This window comes from Crinia signifera, chromosome 8, assembly GCF_055691185.1.
Source record: "Crinia signifera chromosome 8, ASM5569118v1, whole genome shotgun sequence".
Taxonomy (NCBI): Eukaryota; Metazoa; Chordata; class Amphibia; order Anura; family Myobatrachidae; genus Crinia; species Crinia signifera.
In genome coordinates, this window is record NC_139224.1 from 26828600 (window position 1) to 26842113 (window position 13514).

Here is a 13514-nt window from a genome sequence, read left to right on the forward strand (position 1 = left end):
AAATAAGTCTTTAAAAAAAGAAAGGCTTGCCCCAAGTGTGGTAGGTGTAGCCTGAGTTGCCTTAAACCAACTAAATGTAAGTATTGCCCAATATAGGGGTTAAGCAGTCAGAGTTGGTGGTGCTCCCGATTCCGACATAAACTGAAAGTAACACGAGAAAAAATAAAACTCTTTTTCGGGGGCACTCTTGAATGAATATATGTACTAATAAAACTTAACTTTTATTAAATAGGTCAAGATAAAAAAAAATAACAAAAACTGCAAAATGGCCTGTTCCACCCAAATGCAAACTTTGTGAAATTTTGAAGCATATTTGCTCATCTCAGATTGTTTCCTACCAAAATATCTAAAGGTGTATACATACTGTACAATTGTTTTGACCAATTTCATTGAAAGACATTGATGACCAATTTCCCCTGAACCCAGTGTCCTGGAGGAAAGATGTTGACGAAAGATTTTGAGGAAAGACAAAAGATCTAGCTACAGTTTATAGGCTCTTTTTGAAAGATATGCAAATTGAGCTGCAGGCACAGTTAACGAACAATCTTGATGAACAACTGGCGGGTATGCGCATCATCATTCATTGTTCGTCGCATTCACACTGAAAGATATTTTGACCAATTTCGTTCAGAAGGGCCCAAATGAATGAAATTGGTAAAAAGAAATGGTAAAAAAAATGTATGTATGCACCTTTACTTTGAGCAAGTAACAAATTATTACAACATATCTTCATTAATGCTGTCAGTAATTTTACAAATACATTTGTTCTCGAAGGTGTTAGGCGCCGTACCTGGCGTCGCCGCCGTCCAGGTCCCTCGGCAGCGTCTGCGCTGCTAGGACGGCGGCCATCTTCCGACGTGCGTCATCAGGAAGCTTCGGGGATGTTGCTAGGCAACACCCCGAACTTCCGCTCCGGCCGCCCCTGCAGGGGGAAGAGTATGCAGAGCGTACAGGAAGTGATGTCGCCACAGGGGGCGGCTATTTCAATATAAGCCGGCGTCTTTCTCTCACTGACGCCGGTTATAGCGTTCTTTCAGCTGTTTGCTAAGATCGTGTTCCTGGTCCTGGTCCCTGTCGGAAGTACCCTTGTTGTTCCCCGCCAGCTCTGTCTTGCCTGGTTTGTCCTGCCGTGCCTGGGATTCAGTTGGTGTGCCCAGCTGTGAGACTCACCATCCTCAGAAGTCTGCAAAGGCTTGTCTGGGACTCCGTCATCTCCTCAGATAAGTCAGGGGTTACCCTGTGTTTCTCCTTCCGCTGTTTGGCATCATTCGTAATTGTGCATCTCAGTCAGCATTATTACCATTTCTCTTTATTATATCTCACCAGCATTGTTGCCATTTTGTGATATCTTCCTCTGGGCATTGTTGCCATTTCTTTATATAACATCTCACAAGCATTGTTGCCATTTCTTTATATAACACCTCACAAGCATTGTTGCCATTTCTTTATATAACATCTCACGAGCATTGTTGCCATTTCTTTATATAACATCCCACAAGCATTGTTGCCATTTTGTGTCACCTGCTGAGCATTGTTGCTTCCCTGGGGTTTCTGGGAGTTCCTCGGTTCTAGGGTCTAGTTAGGTTGTCCCCTTGCTCTCTCCTGGCCTCGGCGGACGTGTTGTCTTTTCCTAAGACCTGCCTGTAGCGGAGTGGGGCGGACCTAATTCGCCCTTCAGCCGAGACGGGCCCAGGTGAAGCCTAGCCCAGCACACGTCCGTCGACCCCCAGCCAGAAGCAACGGAGTTAGGTTGCCGGGGATACTCCCAGAATCCTTACATTATAACCGGCCATACTAGGATCCCCCAGCTGTTCTGGAGGATCTCCTTGTACTCAGTTGTTGTGCTCGGGTGTCTTTTGTTTTCTCACCCATCATGGATCCCTCAGCAGGGGGTCCAGCTCAAGTACTCTCTGATCAGGTCCGTCTCCTCACGCAGCAGATGGTGGAGTTGTCCCTGCGAGTGGAGACACAGGAGGAGGTCAGACGAGTAGTCCCTGGTAGTCTTCAATCTGTCAAAGAACCTAAGATGAATCTACCCGATCGCTTTTCTGACAACCGGAAGTTGTTCTTCAATTTTAGGGTGAGCTGTAAATTATATTTCCGTCTCCGGCCCGCCTCCTCAGGCTCCGAAACTCAGAAGGTCGGGTTGGTAGTCTCCCTACTCCAAGGGGACCCACAAACATGGGCCTTTGGTCTAGGGGCAGATAGTCCTGAGCTCAGTACTGTGGATGCATTCTTTACAGCTATGGGGGTGCTGTATGATGATCCCGATAAGGCAGCCTCCACTGAGGCTCACATTCGGGCCTTAAGACAAGCTCACTGTACTGCAGAAGCCTACTGCTCCGAATTCCGTCGCTACACTGGGGATACCACTTGGAATGATCCTGCACTGCGGAGCCAATTCCATCTTGGCCTAGCAGATCAGGTCAAAGATTTCCTGGTACAGTATCCGGCGGCAACTTCTCTTGATGACTTGATGCAGTTGGTGGTCCGCATTGACAGACGCATCAGAGAGAGGCGTTCTGAGCGAGAATTGCCTTCCTACCCTTCTGCCGAGACAGGAGGAGAGCTGGTGGGTGGGTCTGAAGAACCAATGCAAATTGGTGCATCTCGCCTATCAAACCAGGAGAAGGCACGTCGTCGCTCTCTAGGCTTATGTTTGTATTGTGGGGGTAAAGGGCACCTTGTGGGCACATGTCCAGAGCGTCCGGGAAACGCCAGGGCCTAGGGGTTAGGGGAGAAGTCCTCTTAGGCCAGTCCCGCTTGTCTCCCAATAATTCTCTTTTGTTATTAGTATGTTTAGGTCTGGGGGTTCAACGGTGGGAATCCCAAGCCTTTGTGGATAGTGGAGCAGCCGGGAATTTCATTGATTCTCGCCTGGTTCAGGATCTTGCCATCCCATTAGTCCCTCTTCCTTCCGACTTGTCTGTTTTTAGCTTGGATGGCAGTCTCCTTCCCAAGGGTCTAATTTCACATCGTACCATGCCCTTAGACCTAAGCATAGGTTCCACCCATTCTGAGAGTTTAGAATTTCTCGTTATTCACAGTCCCTTAGCTCCTGTGGTGCTTGGTTTGCCTTGGTTAAAATTACATAACCCTCATTTCGATTGGCGGACTGGGGAACTGCTGCGGTGGGGTGAGTCATGCGCTGACTCATGTCTGAACCTCCCTGTTGTTAGGAGTCCCAATGGACTGCACGACAAGAAGCAATGATACTTGCTGGAGGAACAGACAAACGGAGGCAGGATGGATAAAACTCACTGCTTTATCAGGTTAAATCAATCAGGTACAGGAATCAAGGTACAGGAATCAAGGTACAGGAATCAAGGTACAGGACAAGGCTCCAAACAACTCCCAAAAACTCCATAACTGGCCCTGAGCTCAGGGCAATTGCAGTTTTTAAACCAGAGCCAACCAATAGCTGCAGCACACAGAGACAGGCCCCTTAATGATCAGAATGTGCTGCAGCTGGGAATGGCACTCTGAGAGCAGCCCAGTCCAGCTAATTACACCAGCTGGAACTGCTCTCAGAGACCACTGCTCTGTAGGCAGAACCCACTAGCAGCACCTCTGGTCACCCACAGGTACTGCCGACAAATAAATCAGCACCTCTGACCACACAGAGGCACTGCAAGGTGAACATAACAGCAGTACCTCTGTGTAACCAGAGGTACCACAGACCAAACAAGATATACATGGCAGTCCTGACATAATGCCCCCCTTGAGAAGGCGGATTCCAGACGCCTTCTGGAAGTTCAAGCTCAGGCTTCTCTCACTGGGCAGAGCAACAGTCCATTCCGGCACCACCAGGACATCAGACGTGGACAGGACCTCCGAGATGGCAGACACTGGCTGGATCTTGGTTACTCTGAAAATTTTTTCACCATGAGCGACAGCCGTCACGGTGGCACTCAAGACATATCCAATGGCAGACGCAACCAGGTCCTCATGCCCGAGGGCAAGGGCAGACGGGACCACATGCCCGAAGGCAAGGGCAGACGGGACCACATGCCCGAAGGCAAGGGCAGACGGGACCACATGCCCGAAGGCAAGGGCAGACGGGACCACATGCCCGAAGGCAAGGGCAGACGGGACCACATGCCCGAAGGCAAGGGCAGACGGGACCACATGCCCGAAGGCAAGGGCAGAAAGACCCCCTCCTGGGTCTATGATACATGGACCCCCTTCTGGGTCTAGATCATCATACTCGGTAGGCAGACCCTTGCGGACCTCTGGGACATCAGGCGGACCCTCACGGACCTCTGGCACTTCGGGTGGACCCTCACGGACCTCTGGCACTTCGGGTGGACCCTCACGGACCTCTGGCACTTCGGGTGGACCCTCACGGACCTCTGGCATGGCAAGTGATAGTGTACTAAAAAAAAGGACATTGCGACTGACAGCCGACACGGCGGCTCTCAATTTATGCTCCATGACATGGGCATTAACGGACTCAGGCCCGGAGGCCACGGAGGCAACAGAATCAAGCCCGGAGGCCACAGACTCAGGCCCGGAGGCCACAGACTCAGGCCCGGAGGCCACAGACTCAGGCCCGGAGGCCACGGAGGCCACTGAGGCAACAGACTCAGGCCCGGAGGCCAGGGCAATAGCGTCCTCAGGCCCGGAGGCCAGGGCAATAGCGTCCTCAGGCCCGGAGGCCAGGGCAATAGCGTCCTCAGGCCCGGAGGCCAGGGCAATAGCGTCCTCAGGCCCGGAGGCCAGGGCAATAGCGTCCTCAGGCCCGGAGGCCAGGGCAATAGCGTCCTCAGGCCCGGAGGCCAGGGCAATAGCGTCCTCCGGCCCGGAGGCCAGGGCAATAGCGTCCTCCTCCTGGGGCTGGACAGAACCCCCTCCTGGGGCTGGACAGACGGGACCCCCTCCTGGGGCTGGACAGACGGAACCCTCTTCAGGGGCTAGACAGACGGAACCCCCTCCTGGGGCTAGACAGACGGAACCCCCTCCTGGGGCTAGAACATCGGGCTCCTTGGCGGAGACCGGATCATCGGGCTCCTTGGCGGAGACCGGATCATCGGGCTCCTTGGCGGAGACCGGATCATCGGGCTCCTTGGCGGAGACCGGATCATCGGGCTCCTTGGCGGGGACCGGATCATCGGGCTCCTTGGCGGGGACCGGATCATCGGACCCTCTGGCGGAGACCGGAACATCGGACCCTCTGGCGGAGACCGGAACATCGGACCCTCTGGCGGAGACCGGAACATCGGACCCTCTGGCGGAGACCGGAACATCGGACCCTCTGGCGGAGACCGGAACATCGGACCCTCTGGCGGAGACCGGAACATCGGACCCTCTGGCGGAGACCGGAACATCGGACCCTCTGGCGGAGACCGGAACATCGGACCCTCTGGCGGAGACCGGAACATCGGACCCTCTGGCGGAGACCGGAACATCGGACTCACTGGCGGAGACCTGGACATCGGACCCACTGCGATATACGACATCGGCAACGACATCGGCCACCTCTCCTGGGAACACACCATCAGCTACGGGATCGGCCACCTCTCCTGGGGGCACACCATCAGCTGAGGCATCGGATGCAGCTTTGGGGAGGTGCACATTGGACACTGCTCCGGAAGCCTGCACCCTCCGATACAAGCCTGCCATAATACGGGCCAGGTCTCTGATCTGATCTTCCAGGCTTTGAGATGGGTTAGGCTCCATAATGACACACAGCAAAGTTCACTGTTCTCCCTCCAGCAAGTCGGTATGGCCAGTTATAATGTTAGGAGTCCCAATGGACTGCACGACAAGAAGCAATGATACTTGCTGGAGGAACAGACAAACGGAGGCAGGATGGATAAAACTCACTGCTTTATCAGGTTAAATCAATCAGGTACAGGAATCAAGGTACAGGAATCAAGGTACAGGAATCAAGGTACAGGACAAGGCTCCAAACAACTCCCAAAAACTCCATAACTGGCCCTGAGCTCAGGGCAATTGCAGTTTTTAAACCAGAGCCAACCAATAGCTGCAGCACACAGAGACAGGCCCCTTAATGATCAGAATGTGCTGCAGCTGGGAATGGCACTCTGAGAGCAGCCCAGTCCAGCTAATTACACCAGCTGGAACTGCTCTCAGAGACCACTGCTCTGTAGGCAGAACCCACTAGCAGCACCTCTGGTCACCCACAGGTACTGCCGACAAATAAATCAGCACCTCTGACCACACAGAGGCACTGCAAGGTGAACATAACAGCAGTACCTCTGTGTAACCAGAGGTACCACAGACCAAACAAGATATACATGGCAGTCCTGACACCTGTCAGGGTCTCAAGCTTCGCCAATCCTCTTCTCCCTGCTCCGTATGTTTCTTTTTCTGATGTCTTTTCCAAAAAAGAGGCAGAGACCTTACCTCCCCATCGGCCTTACGACTGTGCCATCAGTCTCCTTCCTCAGGCTAAGTTACCCAAGGGTCGTTTGTATGCATTGTCCTTACCCAAAGCTAAGGCGATGGAGGAGTTTATTGCCGACAACTTAAAGAAGGGCTTTATTCGTCCCTCAAAGTCTCCTGTGGGGGCGGGGTTTTTCTTTGTCGGCAAGAAAGATGGTACCTTACGTCCGTGTATTGATTACAGACAGCTTAACTTAATTTCTGTTAAAAACTCTTACCCGTTGCCTCTGATCTCCGTCTTGTTTGATCAATTGCGCTCTGCTACTGTTTTTTCTAAAATAGATCTCCGAGGTGCGTATAATTTGATTAGAATCAAAGCAGGGGATGAGTGGAAGACCACTTTTAACACTCACACTGGTCATTATGAATACCTCGTGATGCCCTTTGGGTTGGCCAATGCCCCTGCGGTCTTTCAAGACTTCATTAATGACGTCCTCCGGGACTTTTGGGGGGTTTTTGTGGTCGTTTATCTGGACGATATCTTGATTTTTTCTTCTTCTTTAGAGCAACATAGAGTACATGTTAAAAGGGTTTTACAGAGACTCAGAGAAAACTGTCTTTATGCTAAACTCGAAAAGTGTGAGTTTGAGGTCCATAGTATTTCCTTCCTTGGCTACGTTATTTCCCCGGAGGGCTTCTATATGGATCCTGCCAAAGTTCAGGCTATCATGGATTGGGTGCAGCCCACTACTCTGAAAGCAGTCCAGAGGTTTCTGGGGTTCGCGAACTACTATCACAGGTTTATTCCTGCGTTCTCAGATATTGTCGCACCCATCGTTGCACTCACTAAGAAGGGTGCAGATCCCACTCTCTGGTCTACGGAGGTCCATAATTCTTTTCGTCTTCTTAAAGAGGCTTTTATTTCTGCTCGTATCTTAGGTCATCCAGATCCTGACCGCCCGTTTATTTTAGAGGTAGATGCCTCTGAAATTGGCATTGGGGCTGTGCTGTCGCAGGTAGATCCCAAGGATGGTCTTTTACATCCCTGTTCCTTCCATTCTCGTAAATTCTCTTCCGCGGAGTGTAATTACGATGTAGGGAACAGGGAACTTCTGGCCATAAAATGCGCTCTGGAGGAGTAGAGGCACTGGCTGCAGGGAGCCAAATTTCAGGTGACCATTTTCACTGATCATAAAAACCTCTCTTATCTACAGGATGCCAAGAGGCTTAATGCCCGTCAGGCAAGGTGGGCGTTATTCTTTGCTCGATTCAATTTTCGTATCACCTTTAGGCCGGGTTCCCGAAATGTCAAGGCAGACGCCTTGTCTAGGAGTTTTTTAGGTCTTCAGGACAGGGAATCGGCACTTGAGACCATTATCCCATCTTCTTGGATTTATGTTGGTATCGCGCAAACACTTTTGGATAAAGTCTTACGGGCACAAACGGAGGCACCCGACCTCACCCCCTCAGGGAGATTGTTTGCCCCCTCCAGACTCCGAGGGAAAGTTCTTGCTGAGTTTCATACGGCCAAGACTGCAGGTCATCCTGGTTGTGCTAAGACATTGGATTTAATCTCTCGTTCAGTATGGTGGCCATCAATGAGAGGGGATGTGGATTCTTTCGTCAAGTCCTGCAAGGTCTGTGCCAGGAACAAGTCCCTCCGCACCCCTCCCACGGGTCAACTTCTTCCTTTATCTTGTCCGGAAAGACCATATGGACCCATATCTCCATGGATTTTATTGTAGATTTGCCTTCTTCCTCTGGTCATGATACCATCTGGGTAGTTGTGGACCGCTTCAGCAAGATGGCGCATTTTGTTCCCCTGGTCGGTCTTCCCTCCGCTCAAAAGCTGGCTGCATTATTTTTCTTGCATGTCTTTCACCTCCATGGTCTCCCCACAGATATTGTCTCGGATAGGGGGGTACAGTTTGTCGCTAGGTTTTGGAAGTTCCTCTGTGCAGCTTTAGGCATCAACCTCAGTCCATCTTCTGGGCATCATCCCCAGTCGAATGGACAGACTGAAAGAGTCAATCAAAACCTCAAGCAATTTTTAAGATGTTATGCTTCCAAGTGTCAGAACAATTGGTCGGAGCATCTGCCTTTCGCGGAGTTTGCATATAATAATGCATGGCATTCAGCTTCAAAGATGTCTCCTTTTTTCTGTATCTCTGGTCAACACCCCAGAGCCAATTCTTTTGATCCCGGATCTTCCGGGGGTGGTTCTTGGTTGTCACAGAAAAGGGTCATTTGGAGCAAAGTTCATAAGGCTCTTCTTGCTTCTTCGGCATCTGCCAAACGGTTCTCCGATCGTAACAGGAGGCCCTGCTCATTTAGAGTAGGAGACTGGGTTTTTCTTTCAACCCGGAACATTAAGATTCGCCAGGTCTCTCAGAAACTTGGGCCCCGCTTTATTGGTCCTTTTAAGATTATCAGTCAAATCAACCCAGTAGCTTTTAGGCTCCAACTGCCCCGGACCATGAAAATTCACAATACCTTTCATTGCTCTCTTTTCAAGCAGGCGTCTCAGCCCAGGCGCAAAGGACCCGCACCTATCCTTGTCCAAGGTCGCAAGGAGTTTGTTATAGAAAGGATTCTTGATTCAAAGGTGACTCGCAATCAGCTCAGATTTCTAGTGCACTGGAAAGGATATGGCCCGGAGGAGAGATCCTGGATTCCGGATAACGAGCTCCACGCTCCTTTTCTTAAAAGAAAATTTTTTGAAGAATTTCCCCATAAACCCAGGGTTGGGGGTCCCTTGACCCCTCCTCAAAGGGGGGGGTACTGTTAGGCGCCGTACCTGGCGTCGCCGCCGTCCAGGTCCCTCGGCAGCGTCTGCGCTGCTAGGACGGCGGCCATCTTCCGACGCGCATCATCAGGAAGCTTCGGGGATGTTGCTAGGCAACACCCCGAACTTCCGCTCCGGCCGCCCCTGCAGGGGGAAGAGTATGCAGAGCGTACAGGAAGTGATGTCGCCACAGGGGGCGGCTATTTCAATATAAGCCGGCGTCTTTCTCTCACTGACGCCGGTTATAGCGTTCTTTCAGCTGTTTGCTAAGATCGTGTTCCTGGTCCTGGTCCCTGTCGGAAGTACCCTTGTTGTTCCCCGCCAGCTCTGTCTTGCCTGGTTTGTCCTGCCGTGCCTGGGATTCAGTTGGTGTGCCCAGCTGTGAGACTCACCTTCCTCAGAAGTCTGCAAAGGCTTGTCTGGGACTTTTACAAAGTAAGAAAAAAGAAATCAGTTCTGCTGGGATGCACTCCTCATCCACATGGTCCCACAGGACCAGAAAACAATTTTTTAATAATAATGTCTTTATTAACACACAATTTAGAGGTAAAAGGCCATCCGTTACTTTATTGTTATCGGTCAATTGTATTAATTGTAGGTGACCTGATATTGGGTCCCTGTGTCAGGGATATAGATGGCGAAGTATTAAAAACAAAGTAATGAATGAAGATTAGAAAAGAAAATCAAGAAGATTAAAATTGGTAAACTGTTATTAATGATGAGGTTTATTCTGTCACTTCTTTAATAAGTGACAGTGAAATTCTACCTGTGTACACTGTAAGATAAATAATTTAAAGCTGTTCGGTGTGCAGTATTTTATGCCATTTCCACATTCATATTACTGATATAGTTTATAGAATGAGTGTAGCGTTTATTCACGTTTTTCTTTTACACAAATTGTTGCAGTGTTTTAATGTTGTCCTCCCAGTAGGTTAACAGAAATGTATATATCTGATTGATTTTTGGGGCAGTATTATTTTGTGCCCAGTCAGGGGTATTGGAGGTGTATTGATATGCTGTGTTTAGTGTATGACCACCTTGTTCTGCATAGATTTTCACCCCACCTGACAATCAGATATTAATTCTGGGACATCAGAGAGATCCTCGCTAATGAAGGTATAATTGATGTCTCTATTACATCTGCAACAATGGCATTAATATTCTATTGCATCAATGTGCATATACATGGCAAAACAACTGACACATGTACTCAGTTTATTATGGTAATGATAGAGCAGCTTGGGCAGCGGGCAATTTTTGATATTAACCTCCAAATGGGATACCCGAATATATATGCGACTGATTATAAGGGCAGTATTATTTTGTGCCCAATCAGGGATGTTATAGGTGTAATAAAGCGCTGTATTAGATGTATCACAGCTTGATTTTACATATAATGTTCCCCAACCGTCGGATATAAATAGTGAGATGACAGGGAGATCTTCACTAGTAATGGTATAACTGGTGTCTCCACTGTGTCTGCAACAATTGTATAGATGTTATAGTGTGTCAATATGTATACATACAGTACCGCGACTGATACATGTGATCAGTACTTGTAGCGGTTTGAAATGTAGTGACATGGGCAGCGGGCGTCAGAGGCACCTTCCCAGCCTGGGTAAGTATTCCCTTCGGCTGACTGCCGGAGTCTATTCTGTCAGATCTCCGTTGCTCAGTGCAGTTCTTAGTCTGGGGATATGTTCCCTTCTAGTAGCTGCATGTACTCGCGTGTTTAGACACGCTGGCTGCCGACAGTGCTAATTCTCCTGCCCCACTGCGATCTGTTCTAATACATATTGCAGCATCACACAGATTTTAATCAATGCACATTTAACAGCGATCTGCCCTGTATGCGCCGGCTTCTCGTGCAGCGCTGAGCTGCCGGAGTCTTATATTTCAGATCTCCGTTGCCCAGTGCAGTCAGTAATCTAGGGATATATTCCCTTTTGGTAACTGTATGTACTCGCGTGTTACACACGCTGGCTGCCGACAGCGCTAATTCTCCTGCCCTACTGCGATCTATTCTAATACATATTACAGCATCACACAGGTATTAATAAATAAACAGTTTACAGCAAAATGCGCATTTCGCTGTCTTTAAGCTTTGTCAAGGCTTAATCTAAGTTAGATTAAGCCTTGACAAAGCTTAAAGACAGCGAAATGCGCATTTTGCTGTAAACTGTTTATTTATTAATACCTGTGTGATGCTGTAATATGTATTAGAATAGATCGCAGTAGGGCAGGAGAATTAGCGCTGTCGGCAGCCAGCGTGTGTAACACGCGAGTACATACAGTTACCAAAAGGGAATATATCCCTAGATTACTGACTGCACTGGGCAACGGAGATCTGAAATATAAGACTCCGGCAGCTCAGCGCTGCACGAGAAGCCGGCGCATACAGGGCAGATCGCTGTTAAATGTGCATTGATTAAAATCTGTGTGATGCTGCAATATGTATTAGAACAGATCGCAGTGGGGCAGGAGAATTAGCACTGTCGGCAGCCAGCGTGTCTAAACACGCGAGTACATGCAGCTACTAGAAGGGAACATATCCCCAGACTAAGAACTGCACTGAGCAACGGAGATCTGACAGAATAGACTCCGGCAGTCAGCCGAAGGGAATACTTACCCAGGCTGGGAAGGTGCCTCTGACGCCCGCTGCCCATGTCACTACATTTCAAACCGCTACAAGTACTGATCACATGTATCAGTCGCGGTACTGTATGTATACATATTGACACACTATAACATCTATACAATTGTTGCAGACACAGTGGAGACACCAGTTATACCATTACTAGTGAAGATCTCCCTGTCATCTCACTATTTATATCCGACGGTTGGGGAACATTATATGTAAAATCAAGCTGTGATACATCTAATACAGCGCTTTATTACACCTATAACATCCCTGATTGGGCACAAAATAATACTGCCCTTATAATCAGTCGCATATATATTCGGGTATCCCATTTGGAGGTTAATATCAAAAATTGCCCGCTGCCCAAGCTGCTCTATCATTACCATAATAAACTGAGTACATGTGTCAGTTGTTTTGCCATGTATATGCACATTGATGCAATAGAATATTAATGCCATTGTTGCAGATGTAATAGAGACATCAATTATACCTTCATTAGCGAGGATCTCTCTGATGTCCCAGAATTAATATCTGATTGTCAGGTGGGGTGAAAATCTATGCAGAACAAGGTGGTCATACACTAAACACAGCATATCAATACACCTCCAATACCCCTGACTGGGCACAAAATAATACTGCCCCAAAAATCAATCAGATATATACATTTCTGTTAACCTACTGGGAGGACAACATTAAAACACTGCAACAATTTGTGTAAAAGAAAAACGTGAATAAACGCTACACTCATTCTATAAACTATATCAGTAATATGAATGTGGAAATGGCATAAAATACTGCACACCGAACAGCTTTAAATTATTTATCTTACAGTGTACACAGGTAGAATTTCACTGTCACTTATTAAAGAAGTGACAGAATAAACCTCATCATTAATAACAGTTTACCGATTTTAATCTTCTTGATTTTCTTTTCTAATCTTCATTCATTACTTTGTTTTTAATACTTCGCCATCTATATCCCTGACACAGGGACCCAATATCAGGTCACCTACAATTAATACAATTGACCGATAACAATAAAGTAACGGATGGCCTTTTACCTCTAAATTGTGTGTTAATAAAGACATTATTATTAAAAAATTGTTTTCTGGTCCTGTGGGACCATGTGGATGAGGAGTGCATCCCAGCAGAACTGATTTCTTTTTTCTTACTTTGTAAAATTCATATCCTTAAATCAGTCGATAGCACCCACAATCTGAGAGGAATATTATATATAAAAATCCTCTCTGTTTTGAACAGAAATTCGACATCCACGAGATTATACTTCGAGTATATCACTTGGTGCGGGTCAACTTGTCTGTGTACTTGTCTGGGACTTTGTCATCACCTCAGATAAGTCAGGGGTTACCCTGTGTTTCTCCTTCCGCTGTTTGGCATCATTCGTAATTGTGCATCTCAGTCAGCATTATTACCATTTCTCTTTATTATATCTCACCAGCATTGTTGCCATTTTGTGATATCTTCCTCTGGGCATTGTTGCCATTTCTTTATATAACATCTCACAAGCATTGTTGCCATTTCTTTATATAACACCTCACAAGCATTGTTGCCATTTCTTTATATAACATCTCACGAGCATTGTTGCCATTTTGTGTCACCTGCTGAGTATTGTTGCTTCCCTGGGGTTTCTGGGAGTTCCCCGGTTCTAGGGTCTAGTTAGGTTGTCCCCTTGCTCTCTCCTGGCCTCGGCGGACGTGTTGTCTTTTTCTAAGACCTGCCT